The following is a 20,213-nucleotide window of genomic DNA, read 5'->3' on the forward strand; positions in this document are numbered from 1 at the left end:
AGAACACAGGATTACAATTTAAAATAAAGAAGCAGCAGAAGTAATTCTTTCAAAAGTTAACAGAGAATACATCACTCTTACTATAAAGCTAGAAATGTCAAAAGGAAGATGAGCAGGCTCCTGGGTCAGGCAGTCCTAGGTCCCAGTAATGATTAGATTATCTGTCTCTTTATAAGGCAATAGAGGACAATTAGAGGGACCATGTCAGGCCTCAAAGCAAACACTGTGAAGAATACCCACTTGCTTTGTAACTTCTGCTGCTGCAGTGACAAAACAAAAGAACACACATGGCAAGCTCAGTACCCAAGCCTGGAACACACAGAGTCATCATGTCAGCAGATATTATATCGGAGGACCTGAGAAGAAGTTTGAAATTTCCATACCTTCAATCTACGTTCACTGCCTGGCTGAATTTTGGTTTTCCTTCTTGGTTTTAATAATTGTCTGCAAGAAGCTGAGATATCACCTTCTAAGCTGGTGTTTGGTAGGATAAGTTGGTAGGAGTCATAGGAGCAGTATTCCCACTCACTGCCATCTTGAAAGCCAGCAATTTAAAAAGAAGTGCTAGGAAATTTCAACTTCAGAGTAATAGCTGAAACAAAAGAAGAAGACTTCAGCTCGCTATGTAATAACTAAGCCTCTTGTTACATGCTGCTGTATTAAATAGAAAACATTTTCATTTCCTTTGTATAGGACCTGAAAGGGGGTCAACAAAGAACTGTGACTGCTGTAATAAAAGGGACATGGTGCTAATGGAGTCCACTTCCAGTTACACGGTGACTGCTGATACCCAAACAGATAAAATGTAGCTTTCATAAAACTCAGGGGCTCAGTGAAGAATTAGCATGAAAATTGTGCTTCCCACTTACCCAAGAGAAGGTTGGCCAAGGGCTGAGATTTATGCCATGAAATTTAAATGGTTTTCTCCTGGGGTTTTCTTGACAATATCATTGAGTGCGGCTGACTTGGTTTATTAGTTCTTTGCATGGGAAATTTGTTTTTGGAAGGGTGGGGAGTATGTGGGGGGTATGTGGGAATGAGGGTAACCTATTTCTTTAATAAAACCAGAACTTACAGGTCTCTAGGGAATTTTAAAGTAGGGAATTTGGGAGAGCAACACATGCAGGAGTCTCTGAATGGTGAAGCAGAATCAACAACATTTATAAATTACATTGGGGGAAAAACAGAGCATGGTACGATCCAAGTTCTCTTGTTGGGGTGTTTATAACATAACACATGGCTTCATCTCACCAGGCTTCTGAAATTAGAATGGCTCTGCTGGAAGATTTTTATGGATCAGAGTTTGAATTCAGGAGAAAGTGTTAGGAAATTTTTTGCAAACATGAAACCTCTCCCTGAATTCAGACGCAGGTATCTTAGCTTCTGGGAAAGGTCATTCACAACATGCCCAACACAACTGCACTCGTTAGCTTAGAAACAGGGAGATGCAGATTGAAGATAACTGAAGAGCCCAGCTGAATTTAATTACCAAGAGGGTAGCTAAATGATGGCACCCTTAGCTAAAGGCAGTGGAAGATGCAGGATTGTAAATTGGGAAGCTGCGAGAAACAAGGAAATCAAAATGGAAAACAAATCAGATTCCTAAAAAGTATCCCAAGGTTAACTTGAACAAGCCTCAGTGGGTAAGAGAGTCAAGCCTTTATGCTCTTCAATTCCCTTGCTTCAAAAGATACCTCAACAGCAATTCATTGATTTCCACAAAGGCCAGAGACCTGTGTCATCTAGCCAATTGAATTCTTTTGTGCTGTACATGTGCTTATCCTATACTGTCTGTTCCCATATGGCTTTTATCGCTCCATGTATACATTTCTCACACCCTAGGTAGGACACAATTATTTCATTCTTGCCAATGTTCACAGTGTAATCACCTTGGGAACTGACATTTCATTCTTGCCCTTGCAATACCCAAGAGGAATTAAAGGTCCATGTCCCACGGCTTTAATGTTCTCCTCCTTCTATGCATTTCGAGGATAGTGGTTAAATATCAATGCAAGGAAGAATTCATTTTTAGCTGCAACTGAAGGCAAAGAAAGCATATCCAATAATAGGAATGCTGTTCTCCAAATGACTGCCATTCTGGACAAGGAAATCAAGAGAGGTAAGGCCGACATTAAAATAACAAAACTGCCAAGGATGCTTGTGAAGGGACGCTTACAGTGGACTGCCAGGAAGCCTGAGCTGGGCTCCCGGGAAAAGTCTGTGACAGTTGGCAGCCCAGGCTCACGTGGAACCGGAGAGGCAGCATTGTTGTGTGCTCCATCCAGTTCCTTTTGGTTCTGAGCCCTCGAATGTTGCTTCGGGCGTCATACTCTCTGTTCCAAACAAATTTCAGCAAAACCTCAAAATATTTTCAACTACAGGGAACTAAACATGATTTCTCCCGAGTATCACAAGGCAGCTGAAAGCTGGGTGAGGCGTCAGTACCTCTCAGAAATGCTCGCAGAGGTGCTCGCATAGCTTCTAGGAGAGAGCAGCGTGCTCACTGGTGCAATTGTCAATGGATCCCTTTCAGCTCTGGCTCGCCCTCTATTCTGAAGCTACTCCACTCCCCCTTCTTCCTGTAACTCTCAACCTTGCTTCCAGTGCCTCAGAACCGGGCTCCTTATGTTTTAAAACAATAACACAATTGACATTTATTGGGCAGGTGGTAGCCAGACGTCTTCTCTGTAGGGAGATAAAATTATTTTAGGGGTTTCCCCTCCTTCCCTGCCTTTCAAACTAAGTGAATCTCAGCACCTGAACCAAGCCACAAAGGCCATCCATTAGCAGAGAGAAGAAACTAATTTGACTCCCTGGCACCTCTCATACCCAGCGCTCGCCTAATTGTTTGTGTAGTGTTAAGTAGGAGGCTGGAGTGGGCAAGTTTGTGTCCAGGTAGTATATGATGTTCTTTGCACCAGCTCACACATAAGGACCAGTAACGGGGGGTGGGGTGGGGGTGATGGATACTAATTTGTTAACTGTTATAATACTTTAAATTTAATTGCCTTCATTTCTTTGCTATATCTCAGACAACTCTTTTGTACTTGGTAATAAAATAGCAACTACGTGAGTAGGCGCCATTTTGGCACATTAGGTTAAAAAAAGACACTTGCCAGGTTTCCACCAATATTTGATTGGCATCACAGTTACCATGACAGGCTGAATACAGATGGTTCATTTGTGGTGGATCTACCCTCTGCCTTCCAGTGCCTTCTCATACAGAAGATGAGAGGGACACCCAGAAGATTACGCAAAGGCTTGGAATCTGCTTAGGCAGCCCTACACAAAGAATTGCATTACCTTTTAGATTTATGCTTCAGAGACAAAGAAATCTACATGAACCCTTGCCTCCCTGTGTCTTTCCTGTGTGTGTGTATGTGTTCAAGTTAATCACTGACATTTATTCCAAAGACATATTTTTTGTATTCTCTTATATTGATTTATAGCTTACTTTTCTTACCATTGCCAAAACTTTTTCACATATGACAAAAGCTGGGGGACCCACAGCCAGTAGTATCCTTTTCTACGAGTGTTATAGTGCGATTATCTTAAGTGGTCTTTGTACACTTTGTCAATATTTATTGATACGATCCACAGGCACTTGGAATGAGGCCCTCTGGAGGAGTTTACGCTGATGGCAAGTTACATAGGGGAGGGTGTGGTCCTGCTGTAGGCCAGAGCTAGCCAGGCCGCGTTGGGGTGCTTAGGGACCATTGACAAAATGTCAAACATTTCAAATTCCTGGCTAGGCATTCACCTAATGCCTAATACCATGGCAAGTAGAATTGTGACTATTCCCTCCAAGGGACCAACAGACACAGAAACAGACATAAACACACAGGAAATAATTACAGACTCTCCATCTCATTCCTTTCTCCTTCAGTTGCATGCTTCCGCCTCTCTGTCTCTCACATGTGCGTGCACACACAGACAGACACACAAATAGTCTACAGGGAAATTAAGCAGTGCCAATGAAACACTGTACTGAGAAAGTTCTTGGATAAATTAACAACACAATTACATTACATGACATGCCACAAGATGGATGAGGAAAACTTGGCTGGTATTATGTTCTGATTTCAAATTGCAATTTATTTGAGGGTTTTAATGGATGCCTTATTAAAACATCTCGGCCCTGGTCAGGTTTCAGCATATGTCACCGTGGCCTGTGATTGATGACACCCTCTGCTGCTTCTCTTGCACATTTGCAGGGAATTTAAGCAAAGAGGGAATGAGCTGAGGCCTGGCTTGGTATTGATCGTGCGGAGGTGTGTTGCCTGGGAGCACAGTCTAATAACATTCTCTTAGCAGAACTGCTTCACATGAAGGCATTTATTACAAGAACCCAAATGTTATATTGCTCAGAATAAAAGAATATTGTACAAACAAAGGAGAGAGCAGTGGGTGGGAAAGAAAAAGAAAGGCACAGCATGCTGGCATCCACGACTTGTTAGCTTTTAGATCCCACATTTCTGGGTGCTGATGGGACAATCCTGAAGAGAGCTGAGGTTCAGAAATGAAAAAGAAAGGGAAAAATGTGTACGCTTTGTCTTTGTTTACACAGATCACGAAGAGGTACAAACTGAGATACACAACGGGTGGCTGATGGGCAAGACTTCTCTCACCAAAATGTCACTGGAAAAAATAAATGAATACAAAAACAAACAACAAGAAAAAACCTGGGTTACAGGACTTTAGTCATGCAGCCCCTTGTGTGGCTATTAGTGAACTGTTCTCACAAGCTCTTAGCCAAACAGATCTCTTCATATCTAAGGAGTATTTGTGCACTCAGTATCCTATAACAATTGAAGGTGTTAGTTGTGATTTAATTTTAAAATCATTACACTGAATTTTTTTTTACTGGAAATGTGATAAACCCTCATGTACATGGTTACATTTTCATATTGCTCATTTAAAAATGCATGATTTCAGCTGTATAGATATCACATGAATTTGCCTATTTTGTCATAGATAAAAGACAAAAGGATAACAGTAGGGACTTTCTCCTAGTAAGTTAATGGAAAATTGAAATCTTTTTCTTTCATATTTTGCCGTATTTTCTGTAACTTTCTACAAGAAATATTCATTAATTTTAGAAACAAGAGAGAAAAGACATGTCAAAAAAATGTGTGCCTCAGAAGCCTCTTTAGAGAAGGATCTAGAATAAATATAATTTCAAGGACAAAGATTCATTTTGCAGCGGGATGTGAGTCTCTCTCTCTCTCTAATCAGTACACTGAATACTAGAATTAAAGAATCAGGAACAAGCAAAACAGTGATACTATTCCCACATAAACATAATAGAGAAAAATCCCATAAGAAATCTGAGAACAAACACGAAGGAAACCAACAGCAATATCTTTAAAATCATCTATTCCAGCCCATGGTCCTTGTTTCCTTTTTCTTGCTTGACCTACTATGATTGTCATTATTTGAACTGCCACATTTATTATTTTGTTAGCCTGTGAGGGCCTATAAAAAAATCTCACCTAATTATATTGAATCACCTAGCATCCCAGACCAAGGCAAACAGGATGAGAAAATGGCCAGCAGCTTTCTTTGAAATGGAAGAGAGAAATAGTCAGGGGATGAAAAACCAGCGGAAACCAGGACTGCCCTGGGAAGCCAGCTTTATGGGTCTCCCAAGAAATGGATACCAAAAACATTTTTTAAATGTTGACAGAAATTGTTAAGTTGTAAAAATGGATTTCCTAGTATTGTCAGTTGAATGTACCTTCTAATGTACAAAATACCAAATTTACAGTCTTAGGATAGATTGTGATGGTTTTCGCGAAGCGATACTGAGAAGACAGAGGAAATATGAGTTAACCTTCACCGCTCCTGTTTCCCGTGGACTTTAAATTTCATATCCCTCTTCTGTGTCGTCACAGGGGTCCTCATCTTTGGTGATTGAATGCCTTCTTTTTCTTTTATTGTAGAGGTGGCTATACACTATCAGAATCCCTAGATTTCTTTGTTCTATCAAGAAGAGCTGATTTCCAACCTTAAGAAGCTGCTTTATTTAGCATAAATTACCAAACACTCTTTGAGTGAGCATCATCTTAGCATAAAGGGACTTGCCTCTCAGTGATGTCGTAAAACGATCGTCTTTGAGAACCTACATCATTCTTACATGCCACCATTCAGCAACCCTCTGACGGAAGCCTAGGCCCGACTGATGCCACACAGTGACAGTGAGGTGTGAATTTCAGACCTAAACATGGTAAAAACAGAAACATTTGCAAAATATTATTGTCCAGGTCTGTGACTGAAAGCAGATACGCTGTGTCGTATTAGGATAATTCTCGCGACATGTCACTGGTGAGTGAACAGCAAATCACCAAGATTCCAGGAACAGGTATTTTGTTAACCTCCAAAATGTAATTTATTTCGGTGGTGGTGGTGGTATGTGATACAACCTAGGGCCTTGAGCCAATGAGAATTTGATAACAGCCAGTTCAGCAGGGGACTGGTGAGTCTGGCTTCCTGCCTATGCTTGGATGTTGTTTTTTAAAGAAGTTACCGAAACAAGGTCTCTACTATCTCGCAGAAGCTAGGCATGTCACCAGGTACCTGCATTCTGAAAGTTCCAAGTAAGTGACGGCAACTCTGGTACAGAATCAAGCTTCTGCTTGCATTCTGCTTGATGGCAACCCATCAGCTATAAGCCATTGAGTCAGTACCACACTCAGTTCGCAGAGGATCTATGACAACAAGGAGAAAAGGAAGTGCAATTCACTGTGGACCTGTACTTTGTGCACACTCACTTCCAGCTTCTGGAATGGGAAGGAAGGGCCTAAAATTCTTTTTCTTCAAATCCGGGTCACAAGTAATGAATGGAATTAATGGGAATAAAAACTATATTAGGAAGAATAATGCATAAAGGTCATCAAATGAATGACAAATGACCCCCATGGAACCCTGATTAGACTTCTTCAGTGGAGTTAACTGAACCTACAAAGAACGTGGTTTGTTCTGTGGGAGATTCTGAACCATGGACCAGTCTCCATAAGGGATCCATGACTTTGTACAATGGCCATGCAGAACTTAAAAACTTGCCAACAAAACTGCGGCTTGTAGTATAGGTCTTTTCTTTTTGAACAGTCAAGTGATTATCCCTCAAATGATTTAGATTACATCTATTTAAATTTCAGCTCTTATGTCGAAATGGAAAATAATGGCCGAATATAGAATATGTATTTAAAAAGAGTATTACTCCCCTGGAAATGGGTTATGTGTCACAAGCAGTTGCTCTCCGTTTAGCTGCAAACCCACAGTTACCCAACACAATGACGGGACTAAAAGTGCAGAGTGCAAAGAAATAAGTAGATATTTTTCTGGCAGTTTGGAGCACAAATATAACCTCCCAACCTGGAGCATCCAAAGGTGACATCGCAAAACCGAGTCCATTAACCTTTCTAAATGGTTGTGATATTAAAAACTGACTCTTAATAGCTGAGGGTCATCATCTAATGCAATAACCGTCAGCAATAAAGAATTATGGATTAAGAACATTATCTATCTATAAAATGGTCATTTATGACACTAGTGCAGGGGCCATCTCTAAAATGCACATATACCCGCAGTCAAGAGTTCAGACCTAATAATATACATTATGCTTTTATTAGTGCAGTTATGATATTAGTGAGTTTTAAGAGAAAATCGTAACATTTTTTAAAGGCTCAGGGTGTTTATTTCAAACATGAAACTAACAAAGAGAAAATCTTCAGGTTTTTCTTTCCTCGAGCTATAACCCGGCCAGGTGAGACTGACTGACCTAGAAGGCCATGTTAGAAAAGAAACATGCTTTCAAATTGTCTAGTGCCATGTCAATAGGAAAGTGTGAGTCTGGTTGTATAGTTGAGGAAGAGCCACTCACATGGAAGCTTATGTTCTTTTTATTAAGTAGACAATTCTTCATTTGGGTTGAGCCTTTGGTCATTTTTTATCATAGCTTAAACAATTTATTCAACACATGCTTATGGAATAATTAATATTGCCATCAATCAACACAGGTATGCTATGCTTGAATTACTCACATATGAAAGAGACCAGTTTCTTAATAAGTGCGCAACCTTTGTAAATATTCTTAAAAACTAGTAATTGTCGTAAAATATAAGCTTTCCTTCTCAAGATAGAATATAAAATATTCAAAATAAGCTGTACTTTAAAACAAAATGTACACTGTGTAACCCATGCTTTTCCTTATCCACACAAACAAAATATACTCATGACTGAAATTGCGTTTGACTATATTTTAAGGAAAAACAAAATATACAGGAAAAGCAACTTAGCAGTAGGTATTAAATTAGGGTGGCTTTATCTTGCTAATCATTTTTAAAAATCTTTTGTCAAGAACACTTTTGTGGTTACAAACATTGTTTTAAATATGTTTTAGATTTCCACTTCTATATGTAATTAATATATATCAATGCTAGGATTAGACATCTTCATGACACATAAATGATGGTCCACACTCAAGTTATTGACATGCTATGCAAACACTGAATTTTAAACATGTCATTGTTTTAAAAATCCTAGCTATCTAGGTGTGGCAGAAGACACGTGTAATCAGCTGGCAGAGCCTGGAAAACTGTCAGAAGCTACGACTGAAGGCCAGCAAGTTCTGCATAGCAAGTTGCTAACCTGCTAGGACAGACGGTGGTTCTCAACCTGGGAGTCATGTCCCTCTTGACAATCTTCTATTTCAAAAAATATTTACAGTACAATTAATAACAGTAGCAAAATTACAGCTTTGATATTATGAAAATAATTTTGTGGTCTGGCTCACCATAACATGAGGAACGTATTAAAGGGTCACAGTCTTGGGAACCACTGCACTAAATCTATGCTGTATGAACCAGAAGGGACGTCCTTTCCAAACATTGGGTTGGCTATTGTTTGGATCTTATAGCTCTCCATCTGTATACCAAGAAAATTTACGTTTCTTGTGAACTACTTTATTCATGATATTTCGTTATAACAGTTTGAATAAACTTAGAAAGCCATCAAGTAGCAGTAGAGTTGAGAATGGTGCACTTCTTTGCTTGGATTCCTTAGGACAAACCTCACTAATTCCATAGTTATCAGACTGTTTTCAGTAGCATAATAATACACCAAATCAGATCTACAAAGGAGTACACATGAAATAAAAAATACATACTATGGTTAGCAACTCAATCCCTAGATGTGTGCACAGTTAAATTTCTATTATTTTGCATTTACCTTTATAACATTTACAATAACCCACTGAGATGTGTGGAAAGGCATGTGTTCTCTCCATTGCCTTTCAATGCCTTCTTTTCCTCCTCCAATTCTTCCTTTACTCCCATCTGCCTTCTCCTTTTCATTTTAAGATGCTGTAAATCATGGTGAAATAGATAAACTCTCTTTCTATAGTTCATGTCTTCAAATTTTTAGCAACAAATTTTATTTCAGTTGCTATCAATTTATCCTTAGTCCAGTCCCAATATGAAGGAGAAAAGGCTAATAGATGAGGGGCCACTCTGGAGTTTAGGTTAAGTCAATCTCTTGGAAACAACTAGACAGATGTATTAGAAATGGTCACCTTAGAAAACAATCTGCTTACTTCAGAAATATCACTACAGTAAATGGAGTGTCTCCTCTAGGTTTGTTTGAGGGTACATGTCATGTTCTGTGGAATGTTTGTGTAGATTGTATAAATTTGGGTATCGCTTATTTTAAAACTGGGTCAGACAAACTGGTTTTAAAGATCCCATTAGAAGACAGACATTTATCATGTAGAAATATTTAAAGTAAAGCCCCTTTAAAAAAGAAATATAGTTCTGTTTAGATAATGTGGCAGGATTTGCCTGTCTTTAGTCAAGGGGTAGGTTCCCATTTGTCTCTGGGATCCTGATGACTCTCAATAACTGCAGTGTTTACCTGAGAAAGGAGACAGCAGTCACTGGAAAGAAGTCATATTGCTCGAAAATCTTCTAAGTTTGGACAAGGTACAAAAATGATTGTATCCTACCTATAAGCATTCAGTGACAGCTCCTGGAACTTCAACAAATGACCTGAGAACATTCCATGCATTTCCAGTTAGATTTCAGAACAATGACCCAAGAGTTCCCCTATACTCTTATTTACATTCTTGATTACTGCTTCTCACCCCGCTTCCAGCAACAGGCCCAGTCTATGGATCATTTGGCTTTTGACAGCTATTTTCTCAGTAGATAAATGAATACTTACTCTCCACTTACTGCCCAAAGGAACCGAAAAGGAAACAGACTGAACACACACACTCTAGGATAGGAGAGCCTCATGGGAATTGTCCTGAATATAGTAAATATCCCTGTATCATTTTATCTCCAGTATATTTTGTGATATTAAGATTTTGGACAGCCGGGCAGTGGTGGCACACACCTTTAATCCCAGCACTCTGTGTGGATCTCTGTGAGTTCGAGGCCAGCCTGGACTACAAGAGCTAGTTCCAGGACAGGAACCAAAAAGCTACAGAGAAACCCTGTCTCGAAAAACCAAAAAAAAAAAAAAAAAAAAAAAGATTTTGGACACTCTGTTTTTAAACATCAGCATAAAACTCCTTACTTTTAAAAAAAAAATAAAATTTCTACTTAATTCTTGTTTTCTCACTGTCAAAGTGCATGCACATTTTAGACACACACACATTTTTCTAAGTATACTGAAAGTGTGAACTAACTTGTAATATTTCTATGAACTGGAAGACCCTTCCATTGCTCTCAATGTCTAGAACACATCTTCACCAATTATCCAGCTAAATTTTTTTGCCAAAAATGCTTTCATTTATAATGCATCTTAAGTTAGGCATCTCTGCGTGTGGGTGTGTACACATGTGAACACGGGTGTCAGTGGAATCCATCCTGGGAATGTGTAAGATTCCCTGGAGCTGAGATAATAGGCAGTTGCAATCTTCCTTATGTGGGTGCTAGAATCAAACTTGGGTCCTTCCTGAGAGCAGCAAGTGCTCTTCACAGTTGGCCACTCTCCAGTCCCTGAAATGATTACTTTTCATACAAAAATGGAGGCACTCATGTGATCAGAGTCTCAAAAGTTTCTTATCAAGGAGCTGCAACTCAGCAGGCAAGCCAATGGTTTTAAGTTACATTAACTGGCTTTTGTCTCGAATGCTGCTCATAGTGCTTGCGTTGACACTGGATCATGTCTTCTTGGCTGGATGGCTGGAGGTCAGTTTTTCCTCATGGAGGGTGTGGGGGAAGCTCTGAAAAAGAAATCTTCTTCTAGTCCTGACTCCCATATGATTTGATTCTTCTGTGACTCTAGTCTACAAGCAAAGGAGCTCTTATCTTTGAGATTAGTGTCATAATGGCAGAGGTTATATATAAGCTCTGGGATCCACCCAGTGTGGCAAATCATTCTTAGTATGTCTATATTATCATGGGCTGACTTTGACGGGGTTACACTTGATTCAGCTCCCATGTTCTAAATGATTATGTATATGTGAGAAGAATTGTATAGGCACTTCCTTCTAGAACATGTCTATTTTTGTTTCTCTTTTTTTCCTTCCAAATACATGTTCTACACTGAGCATAGTCCCTGTAGCTTTATCTCCTGCTCTTTCTTTTCTTATCTTTTCTCACTGCCCCATTATTTGCCTTTGTAATAAGAACCCATAAGACAAACACAATAACAAGTTTTGCCTCTGTTGTTACTGAATGGAACTATGAACCTGGAGACCAAGAGTGATGATTGGTATATTGAGAGTCACAGCTTTGGAAAAGGAATTGGCTCAGATCATAGGGATGCATTTGAACTGCAGCTTCAATCTGTGACGCCTTCACCTACGAACTTACAAGTTAGCAAATATTATCCAAGTACTGGGATATTTTTATTTCTTTGATGAGTTTCAGCACAAATCATGATGGAGTTTCTCGAAACACATTAACAAACATTGCCTGACCATAGCTATAAATCCGGATTGGTCTACTGTAGAAAATGAATGCCTGTCTTTTAGCTTTAAAAAAAAATAAATTATACTTCTTTAGATACCTGGCTAGAGGTTGTTGGGCCATGTGATATTCTGAAAAAGAGTCCAGATTTTTGATTTTTTAGAACTTAGACATCAACACAGTTCACTGAATGAAGAGAATCATGCTGGTGACTGCATGAAGCCTTCACCACTGAGTCTAGTCTTCACCATGTAATCTCTATAGAGAAAGAAGGCTGCATGATGAGAAATAAGATTACCAATGCAGCTACAAAACCCTCTGCCTACAAACTGCTGTCGGCAAGATATGCTGGGGCAATGGTGGCACAGACCTTATAAGAATGGCTAAAGAAAACCAGCCCACAAATCACAATCCCAGAGAACCTAGACAACAATGAGGACCCTAAGAGAGACATTCATAGATCTAATCTACATGGGAAATAGAAAAAGACAAGATATCCTGAGTAAATTGGGAGCATGGGACCTTTAGAGAGGGTTGAAGGGGTTGAGGGAAGAGGCAGGGAAGGAAGCAGAGAAAAATGTAGAGCTCAATAAAAATCAAGAAAAAAAAAAAAGAAAAAGAAATCACTAAAATAAAAAAAAAAGACTGGCCAACCAATGTTTGGTTTAACTTGATGCCTATACCATGAAAGAAAGTCCATGCCTCACTCTTTCTGGATGGCCAGGCACCAGAGATTGCATAGTCAAGAGACCCATGACCACCCCCCTTCTCCCCCTGCTAAATAAGGAAATAATTCCTAATGATATTTTGCTATACTCATAGATTGGTGCCTTGCCCAGTCATCACCAGAGAAGTTGCCTCTGGCAACAGATGGGACTGGGTGCAGAGACCCACAGCCAAACATGATATGCAGAAAGGATCTAAACTGAATGTCTCCATTGGGTTCCTCACATAAAGGAGGGGGGAAGGAAAGTTGTAGGAGTCAGAAAATATCAAGAGAATGAGGCCCACTGAGGGCACTAAGTAGGACTCATATGGCTCACAGAGACGGAAGCAGCGAGCATGGGGCCTATGAGTCTACACCAGGTTCTCTGGCCATGTGTTAAGACTATTAGCTTGCTGTTTTTATGGACTTCTAACAGTGGAAGTGGGTGTCTCTCTGACTCTTTCTCTTGCTCCTGGGACTCTTATTCTTCTATTGCATTGCCTTGTCCAGCTTGGATATGAGCGTTTTTGCCTTGACTTATTGTATCTTATTTTGTTGTGTTTGGCAGTCATCTCTTGGAGACCTGTTCTTTTCTGAAGAGGAATCAAAAAAAGAGTGGATCTAGGGGAGAAGGGGTGGGGGTGGCTTGGAGGAGTGGAGAGAGTGAAAGTCTTGTCAGGATGTTTTGTCTGAGAGAAGAATCTATTTTTAATAAATAACTCAACAAGTAAAAGACTTGAGAAGACCCTTTCCTTTCACTTCGCTGTGATTTCTGCTTTCCGTTTTACTCCCTTCCATTTCCTAAAGTTCATTTTTCCTGTATTTTGTACAGGGGAAATAATAACAAAGTAGGCTTATATAAATAGAATTTTCTCAGTGAAGCAAATTATATGAAACATAACTAAGATGGCCTCTGCTTGCCTTGAGAACTGGGTACTCCGGGAGCTGCCCGATCCAAGTAGCCCTCAAGCATATGGAGTCCCAGTTGCAGTGAATTTAGCTCATATTCACAATATCTTAACTTTTGCCTTGAAAAACAAATCACTGACAGACTCTGGGAGTCCTTGGGAAATGTGTCCACTCATTTTTTTTTATCATATTAAAATGTTGAGTCGAAGCCCATCTGCTGAAGAAAAGGTAGGATGCTGCTTTCATTACAGGAAAAGTAAACCATGCTTCTGAAAGCAGCTGCTGTCGGACTTCTTCCCCCACCTGAGGGAAAAGCACCCAACATCTCCAACAGAAAGTGTGTGCTTCATCCCTCATGTTGCATCCATTCATGTTGCAAAGAATGGATGTAGAATGTTACATGGACTTAGAGAAGCAACAGAAGAACAGAGATAAAGCTCTACTTTTCCATTAGTTTCTCACCTTTTATTTTTCTGGGTCAATTCCTGCAATGAAGATCTGACCAGAAGATAATGAACATAGCTCTAACACATATTTAAGTGGTGCATAAAGTGGCAGAGCTCACAAAAATTAAGTTCATAAATAAATGAGTTTATTACCAGTATACACGACTTGGTTTAATAAGGGCTAAGAGCGTTTGCAAGTGTGTGTCTGTAAATATGTGTCTTCCAAATTCCAATCCTATGCGATTTAAATTCTAAACATTATATAGTCAATAGAGAGTTTACACAGTGACTGCAAGAAAATCTATGTTTATGGGACCAGCACTACATAAAGCAGTGTTTTCAAGTAATAACATGAAAACCTTGAATCTCTAAATTGTTTCCCTTCAGAATAATTGTCAACGTTAGCACTGCAAATGGCTTGACAGGGCAATCAAGCTTTTGTGACTCCACAGACCTGCTTTAGCTTAAATGGTTACACCATGACATTTGGTGACCATTAGGCAGAGTTAATCTGACAGATTCCCTGCACACATGCCACACCCACCAGCAGTAAAAAGACTCAGAACATGAGGACAAGTCTTGGAAATGCCCCATGGTTCCCTCATTCCCCATCCCATTAATACATATTCATTTGTGCATTTGTGAGAGAATCAAAGGAAGAGAGGGCATTTGAGGGCTATTTCTAAGGATCATAGCTAGAGAAGGGCTTACAGAATGCCACCAACTTTGTAACTTTCCTGCAGTAGGTCCTTCAGATCTGAGCTCTTCTCGTTAGTATTTGGGATATAAGATCACAGGCACTAGGTTTTGCTTCCTTAAAAATTTTTATTATTGAGTTCTTTCATTGGGGAAGAGGCAGTAGTCTTTGAGGAGAGCTGTTCAGCTTAAGTATGGAGCAGGAGGGCATGGATTTTCTGACCTAATGGGAATTTGGTATCAACATAAGTATGACACACATTAGATCATGTTCATGTCCAGAACTCTTGAATAAGAAACTGCTTTGGGAAGTTTTTTTTTTCTTTTTGGTGTTATTTGGTTTTACATTTGTCTTCATGTGAAACAAACAAACAAAATGCTGACGTCCTGCTTAGAGGGAAATTGTTAAAATACACTGCACAGATACCAGAACACAGAGTTTGCCTTTCAGATTGGTTCCGGCACGGGGTTGGTAGCTTCCTGCCTTAACACTTCCCATCCTATATGATTTGATTTGGATGTATGGAGGCTGTCCAGGACTTTTATGGGTCCCTTTATTTTTCTTATCATCTCTAAACTGTGCCCTTAAAAATAATAGCCTTTTAGAATCACCAGAAAACGAAAATTTATCTTTCTCACCTTATGTTCATTTTCCTCCAAACACACATATCTTGTGGACTTCCTTCCATAAAATAAAACATAATCAGCCACTTACAAATACAAAATAAACCCAGTTTACCCTAATAGAGTTGTTATTACAAAGAGAATCGTATATTGATGCTCATAGGCAGCTAATAAAAGGGTGTAGCTCTGTGATATTTTTCCTGTCCACAAATGCTAAGACCTTCAATTCTTTTTTTCTAAATTTTCTGTTAAACTAATTCTGTGTGATAGGCAAATATGTCCTCCACATGCTGGCGAATTAAAATTCAGCTTTCAGTGAATAAGATTAATTGCCTCTTCAGACAAAGCTGGATTTGCGCTCCTATTAGAGACAGGGGAGGGGGGAGCAGCAAGGGGCAGGGTGCCAGCTAGACTGCAGTATTCAGTTACACGTGAAATGATTTGTAATTCTGAGTAATCACTTAGGACAAGCCCTTGCACCATTTTATCTATACATGACTCTAGGCCAAAGTCAATACTCATAGTAAAATAATGAGATGAAGCTAACTGAGCCCTTTTATTAATGCTCCTAGGAGCAAATCTGAAGCTTGAGTTTCCCCCATTGAAAGTATCCACTTCTTCCTAAAAAATGAACAAGTGGGTCAGGACACCCAGTAGCAGCAAGGGTACCTGGTTCAGCAAAATTAGAAACAACAGCCCTTTCCTGCCTCCCCCGTTTCTGTTTGTGCACCAGGCTTCACCCAGCCGCAGGTGAAAGCACATGAATTTTGCATTACCTCTAGGCTCATTAAAGAGATCTGTCTCTCTCCTAATAGTTTCCCCTGACTTAGGGAGCACACACATGCACACGCGCACACACATGAATGCAACGCGTGCACACACATAGAGAAGGAGAGAAAGAGACAGAGAGAAGACCTCAAGGAAACAATGTGCAGTACTTTGTCTTTCTTTTCTGTCTGATGAGGAGGTACATAGACTGTGCTAGCAAATGCACAGCTTGGTTTCAGAGTCAACACGGAGCTGAGAAGGAAATGAGATGGGTAACCAGCTCTTTGAAGCGTCCTGGGAGCAGAGCCTGGAAAGAGAGTGGCTCCTGGAATGGAGGGCAGCGAAGGGAGAGCTTTGCTTTGCAACCTCTGGCTTTGTTGCTCTGCGTTGTTGTTGGTCAGGTTTCCAATCTGACAAAAAGATTCCACTTAGTAAATAGCCGTCGAAGGCAGACACAGCCTTCATCTATATGTTCCTGAAGAGCTGAAACTCCAATAGGGAAATTGAAAAAATATCCCTATGTCATTTTCTCAAGCTTGAGGAGCCCAGGGAAGAAATGAATGCATGTAGTGGGAGGAGACTGCTTCTCACTGGAAAAGCTCACAGAATGTCTCTCCACAGGAAAAAGAAATCGCTATAGCAAGTTTCCTTTATTAGTCAAAGACCACCACATAGTTATTCTCCTAATAGAAGAAGGTCATAAAAATGTTCATTTAAATTTCTACTGACTACTCGGATGTCTCTTTCAAGTCTCTCAGGCTACCTTTCAGCAGAGCTTTCTCAAATATCTGGCTGTACATTTTATACAAAATTATTGTGAAAAGCTATGCTTTCATAAACACTAACATATAACCGTGATCACTAGATTTCCTTCACTTGTATCATTCAGATAGGACTTTTGAAAAGTTAAAATAAGTAGAACTCACAGAACTTTTGATTAAATCATTCATTCATTCATTCATTCATTCATCCAAAAACACTTCCATTGGTGTGCTCATTAATAGAAACCAGAACATGTGAAATTGCATTCCAAAATATCTTATATGAATAGCTAAGCAAATAATGAACAATGAACCTTAGCGGTGTTGCTGAGGGGATTCAAGTACCTATTTAGGAAGTATGTACTGAGTTCACAAGATGTTTCTCAGCTGTCATTTAGTTTGGAATACTCCCGAGCTTGCAGTAGTATTCCTTAAATGGACAACTTCCCAGTGCTGTGTGTGCTACGCTGTCCTAGAAGAACACTCAGTCGATTGAAGGTTCAAGTCAGCAGAGCCGTCATCCCATGAACTCATCCTCAGCATTCACCGGACATACAGAAAGCTGAATGGACATTCGGGTTGGAGGGATACCTGAGACAGAGGCTCGCTGTGCCTGGAATACAGATGCTCGGGAGAAATGGAACAACACTGAGAACGACAAGCCAGAAGAGAGAGCGTCTAGTCTGGATTATAGAGGCTCGCAAATGTGAAGAGCAGTCACCTAGCAGGCATCTTCAAAGCAACCCCAAATCCCTTGGTGGTCCCTTCAGATCTGTTTGTTAGCACCTCTTCAAGGTCATTTTGGTGGAAGGTGGTACACATAACTCACTTTGAGAAATATTGTTGTAGGATCTAGGGTTTATCAAAGGAAAACCGTGGTCAGATATATGGTGTTTGAAAGTGTATCATTTTTGAGGACTAACTGGCATTACCAGACGGTTGTATAAACCCAGCACAGATGCTGTCTTGGTGGCCTTACTGAAGAAGGCCACAGTCATGGGATGTGGATCTGGGGATGAAAGATGGTGGCTGTTGGTTTTGGGAGAATGGTAAGATCAAGGATGACTTTGCGTTCTTGGGTTTGGTTTCTGTAGTAAATGTTTGCATGTGTTTCCCATCAGATTACATAGGACAACAAATAATATGTAGGATATACAATTATATTTGGATAGGGAAAGTCCAGTTAAATGGTTAAATGAAATTCTAGGATCAGATAAGATGAGTTTAAAACCTTTGCTGCTAGAATCTTTGTGAGACATGAGAAAGGTACTCTTTGACATGAGAAAATAGGGTGAAAGCGGGAATTTTGGTAATAGTAGTTTTAAATTAAGAAAAAAATCTGGATGGGAACATGACTCCATGTATAAAACACTTAATATGCAAACTGATCACCTGAATCCAGTTCCATTAAACCCATGAGATCTGGACCACACCACATCTGTACAACCTGGAGACAGAAGGCAAGGCCAAGAGATGCTTCTGGCATCTACTCAAATGTCATGACAAACACAAGACCCAACTATCACAAAGATAACAAAAAAGAAAACAAACTGCACATAGTACCACATAAGAGTGCTTGGCAAATGGACATACTATTAATAATCTTTACTATTTTCAATATCATCACCACTAGTCTGTTGGAGATACTCTGTAGATAAGGCAAATTATCTAATGGATGACCATTAAACCATTATTAGACAAGATTATCCAGAAGGAGAGAAGCATGAGAAGAAACAAAACAACATGCTTCTGACAAATGCTTCCATAGACAGATGTGTTCAATGAAGAGAAGGCATAACCCTAAGGAAAGACAGAGTGGTGCTGTTGTGTGTGGGGTGGGCAGGCAATAGAATCATGTGTTCTGGAAAAAAATGAGTCAACCCCAAATTTGTCCAGTATGTTTGACAGATTATACTGAGACATTGATGACCTTCATATGTATAGCTTCAAAAGAAGACATCTGCCAAAGCTGAAGAGCTAAAATGTTCATACACACAAGAACTCCATGATGAAGAGTCTTAAGGATATGGCTTCCTGTCTTAGATAAGTTCAGCTCAAGTTTAGAGATCTGTCTGACTCAACACAGCAGGAGATAAAATCATTCATGGAGAGAATCTGAACAAAAATGAAAAATGATGAAATAATAAAAGGAAAACAAAAGAAGAAAGAAAGAGAGAATGGGTTTAGGCCTTGGGCAGCATAGGCAACCTTCCTTCTGTTCTGAAAGGAAGATTACAAAGGTCACTATGGAATAAGCCTAAAGTTCTACTATATGTGAATATGAGCCCATTCCTGCCTCATGTTTCTCTCTAAAACGTTGTTAAATGTCTTGGGAATATGAGGGCTCTATTTGGGGAGGTAAGTTAGAGGAGATTGCTAAGAATTTACAATAATATGGGCCAAGGGAGTTAACCAATGTCTTGTAAAACTCGGCAGGCTATACCAAGGCTTGTAACAAGCACTATGCTTATTTGATTTTCATTTGCTCTTTCCAAATTGTGGGTGGCTGCGAGATCAAAGAAGATGGATTATGGGTTTAATTTGAGTTAATTTTTATAGCGCACAGGTGGCAGAAGGGCAGGAAATAAAAGAAGACATGGCATTGCAGAACATGTAGTTAAAACAACAAACCAGGGGTTAGTAAGGAAGAGAGGAGAGGCTGAGTGAAGAGAAAACCAAGCACTCAAGTGTGAGGCTCAGCTCAGCGAGGCTAAAGAGGGAGAAAGAAGAGCAAGGGAGTGAGAAATACTAGCGACAGAAGTAGAGAGACAGTATGAGCTAAGGTGGAAGGCTGTGGTCGTGAAGATGGTTGACATCCAGAATATTAAATGATTTGTATCTCATGGTTATCCTGTTAACTCCTCCTTGGTCTGTAGTAGGGCCATGGTGCTCAACATACGCAATGTATAGAAAACCAAAAATTAATCATCTATTTTCTGAGCTGAGGATGTTAGGAGGGTCCAAAAGGTAAAGAGGTCCACTCAGAGTGAGGGAGCACTCAGGCACCCAAGGCTAAGGAACCAGTATGATGATTTTGTCATTTCAGTGACTAGTATGGACTACTATGTGCTGATTAAACAATGCTGTTAGCTATGGGTCAATTGACTGAAGAGGAAGGAAACGAGGACTGTCTTCGCAGATGTTAAGCTAGGATGCTGAGTATCATCCACAGGCATTTGAAATTGTCTAGGATGTTAGTAAAATTGATACAGAAAATACTGATCCAGAAACTACTTAATGGGTGTTCAAGCCTTCAGCAAATACAAAGCAGTGTCTCTTGACTGATACGAAAGAACAGTGAGGACTCAGTGAAAACTCCATGACTTGGCAGTCAAAGGGGATCCAGAATTTCCAAAATGACAGAGAGAGAGAGAGAGAGAGAGAGAGA

This window comes from Microtus ochrogaster, assembly GCF_000317375.1.
Source record: "Microtus ochrogaster isolate Prairie Vole_2 chromosome 14 unlocalized genomic scaffold, MicOch1.0 chr14_random_1, whole genome shotgun sequence".
Lineage (NCBI taxonomy): Eukaryota > Metazoa > Chordata > Mammalia > Rodentia > Cricetidae > Microtus > Microtus ochrogaster.